This window comes from Psammomys obesus, unplaced genomic scaffold (genome assembly GCF_907164565.1).
Source record: "Psammomys obesus unplaced genomic scaffold, mPsaObe1.curated_primary_1811, whole genome shotgun sequence".
NCBI lineage: Eukaryota > Metazoa > Chordata > Mammalia > Rodentia > Muridae > Psammomys > Psammomys obesus.
The window spans coordinates 5,038,700-5,042,573 of NW_026585987.1; positions in this window are offsets into that span (position 1 = coordinate 5,038,700).

The window sequence follows — 3,874 nt, forward strand, 5'->3', positions numbered from 1 at the left end:
AGGAAAGGAAAAAGGAAAGGAAAGGAAAGGAAAGGAAAGGAAAGGAAAGGAAAGGAAAGGAAAGGAAAGGAAAGGAAAGGAAAGGAAAGGAAAGGAAAGGAAAAAGGAAAGGAAAGGGAAAAAAGGAAGAGAAAGGAAAGGAAAATGGAAAGGAAAGGAAAGGAAAAAGGAAAGGGGAAAGGAAAGGAAAGGAAAAAGGAAAGGAAAGGAAAAAAAAGGAAAGGAAAGGAAAAAGGAAAGGGAAAGAAGGAAGGAAGGAAGGAAGGAAGGAAGGAAGGAAGGAAGGAAGGAAGGAAGGAAGGAGAGAGACAAAGGAAAATGAAGGAAAGAGATGTGGATACATGCCCACATCCCTAACCCAGAAGCTGTCTCCAGCTGATAACCACTTCAAATGAAAATTTAGTTTTCTGAGGGAGTCTCAGTGGAGAAACAAACTACTCTTAATGGTAGGCTGCATGCCCAGCAGTAAATGGCCAACAGAAAAGGAACTCAACAGCATCTTTTGAGGTTCCTTATCTCATAATGTCTTGCCAGGTTTTTTATTTTAATCTATTTTTATATTATTCATATATTTCTCTCTTTTTATCTTACAGGTCCTTTGGGTATATTTTATGGCTTCCAGTTTAGTGTTTGTATGGGATTCCTGAGTGTGCGAACAAGTGGGTCTCTGTGTCTATAGCTGTTTCTTATGTGTTTTCTTCAGCTCTTTTCTTTCTGTTTTGTCCTATCCCGATATGTTAGCTTTTGTTTATCTTATTTTATTTTATTATTTTAATTATCCCTTAGAAGCTAATGAGAGAAATGGGATAGATCTGGATAAGAGTGGAAAATTGGGGGGGGGGGTATTGTGGGAAGAGTAGAAGGGGAGGAAACCATAATCAGGATATATTATGTGAAAAATCTATTTCAATAAAAGGAAAGAAATAAACCCCTGTACACTATCTGATACCTGAGGAGATAGTAGTTTGATGACTTAGCCAATTACATATATTTATTGATGATGGATGGCAAACCTGATTCAAAGAGTACCTTGTATTTCAATTCATATCTTTTTTCTTTACCCTTGTGCTTTCAGTTAAATTTGAGTAAACCTTAGCTTATTGTTAAATATTACTTGTAATTATCATTTCATACATCTTTCAAGATGTCTCTTATACCTAGTGTTCAAAAATACAGACTTAGCTATGATTCTTGCCTGTAAGTTAAGTATCAACAACATCTGGAATCTCCCACCTCCCTGTAGAAGATGGAGCCCTAGTTCTGTACAGCTGGCTTGGGCTCTGAAAGCTCCTCGAGGATATATGAGGACACTGGGCTCCTAAAATGTACAGGTCTGCTCCCTTCATCTTGCTTGCCTTTCCTCTAGGATGCCAGCAGGATGTTGGTACAGCTTGTACAAGCAGCAAAGATGTAGGTGCATAGGAATACGTGTGTACAAAGCCAGCCCCATAGCTCAGCTTTGCGTGTTGGAGGTAAATATTTGTTTAGCTTTACAAAGAAGGCTGTTGTGAGATGGGTAGGTGCCCTGTGGCCTCCCCTGCTATGCTCCAACATGGTCTGGATCCAAAGAGATCAGTTATGGTCTGGCAGTAGACAGTCAAGGTTTGTGCTGGATTCAACGTCTCTTTATATCAGGGCCAACTTAAAGAGTAACTAATGAAGGAGACGATTTGGCCAGTTTTCAGAAACACTTGATGAGTAACCCACATTTCCCTAGTCCTTTTGAATAAAACATACTCCTTGTACACAGTTGAGTGAATTCAGAGATTCTACAATCAAGGCTTTATCCATTTGATTAAAAATATAGATTATTAAACTCCAAGTAAAATTAATATCATCCCTCAGAAGAGGTAATTTAACTATGTTGATCATTTATATCTAAACATTTAAGCCCTCTCTGGACATTTTCCTGAGAAGTTTTATTTAGAGAAAAATTAAAGAAAGAATGAGATCAGGAAGTTGGCATTGTCTCTAGATATGAGATTTTGCCATTTGCAGGAAAAGCAAATCATGCTTGCCAGGAGACCTTCATGCGTGCTGTCTCTGTTTGTTCATATGGGGCAAAAGCAGGAGAGGAGCATGGAAGCATGCTGGTCAGCAAGTCAAACGTGTCATCACCTTGGTTGATTCTCTGTGACCAAAATAAGGCAATGAGAAATGGATGTGGAAAGACCAGCTCTTCAGCAAAGTCATTTACAGTGAAAAGCACAGCTCCCCATTGCTTACATAAGTTACACTATTTGATGAACAACACATTCTCTGTAGGCAATAGACAAGAAACCAAATTCTGATTAGAGAAGTTTGTGGTGTGTGTGTGTGTATGTGTGTGTGTGTGTGTGTGTGTGTGTGTATAAGGGAGTTTGTCATCAAGCATTTGTGTCAGCCAAGGACTAAACAGAAAAACAGAGCCACACTTGCTATTTTAACAGAAAAGATTTAAGAGAAGAAACACGCTCAACAAACTGTTGTTTTGTGATTTGTGTTGCTATCTGAATTAAGAAGCTGAGAGAAAGGGCTCTGCAGAAAGGTTTATAGGAGAGGGTAACCATCCGACTAAAATGACACCTTCGTTTGGAGAGATGAAGGCCATTGCTGGAATGGCACAAACAGCAAACAAAAGAAACAACAAATGCCTTTGCTGCTACTCTCTAGCATCTTCTGGTACTCCATTAGTTGAAAAAGAAACTAGAATTGGTTTGAGTTCCTGCATCCTAGAATAGCGTTTGGAAGGCTAGTTCAGAACCAAGGGATTTGGGAAACTGGTCAGCCCAGTTTCAATGACCTGATGTATCAGCCTCTCCCCTGTGAATATTGCTGCCACAATGAACCCATGCTGGGGCTATTGGGAAAGCACTGGAGACAAATCCACCAGACATATCTGCCCTACTTCTTTCATAAATGCCATTCAGGTCATTTCTGTTCTCCTATTTGTTTCTTCACACAGAGGACAATGTAATTGCTTACACAAAAGCTTTATTTCCCCTGGAGCTTCATTCAAGACCTCCCTCAGAAATCAATCCCAGATCTACAGTGGTTTTTCTTCTAGCTTCTAAATTCAAATGACACTGGCATGTCCCTGCTCTCCAGCCTCAAGGGATAGGCAATTCTTTTAGTCATTGTGTTTGTTGAACACATTCCTTATAGTAAATTCCTTGTTGAAATGCCAAGTGTAACTTTGTTTTTCTGTTTAGTTCCTGACAGACACAAATTTCTGAGGACATCAGCCACATCACAAACTATGTGCTCAAAAGTGATTTTTGGGGTCTCATTAAAGTGACCTATCACTTCCTATTGGACCCTCTAGTATTTACTTTTCTTGTTATATTGACAGTGTACCTCATGAAAGCAACTAAAGGGGGAAGGGCTTAATTGGCTTATAGTTTGAGGGCAGAGTCCATCATGGCAGGGTAAGAACAGTAGCCACAGTCAGGAAGAAGAGAGAGGTAAGTGCTGGTACTCAGCTTGCTCCCTCTATTTTTTGTCATCTTATTGTGCATGCACATGTGCGTGCAAATGTACAGAGGCCAGAAGCATTGGGGTCCCTGGGAGCTGGAGTTTTAAGTGATTGTGAGCAGCCTAACACGAGTTCTGGGAAACAATATTGGGTCCTTCTGCAAGAGCACTGCGTGCTCTGAACCACTGAGCCATCTCTCCAGCTCACCTTCTCATGCCTAGTCAGTCTAGAAAGCCAGTCCATCCACATTCAGGGTGAGTCTTCCTGCATCAGGTAACACAGCCTATGAACTCCCTCAGTAACGTGCCCAGAGTTTGTCTCCTAGGTGAGTACAGAGCATGGTCAAGTTGACAGTATTAACTATCACAGGCCGTAATATAACTTTTCCAGGGCTGTTCCGCTCCATGCCATGTACATGGA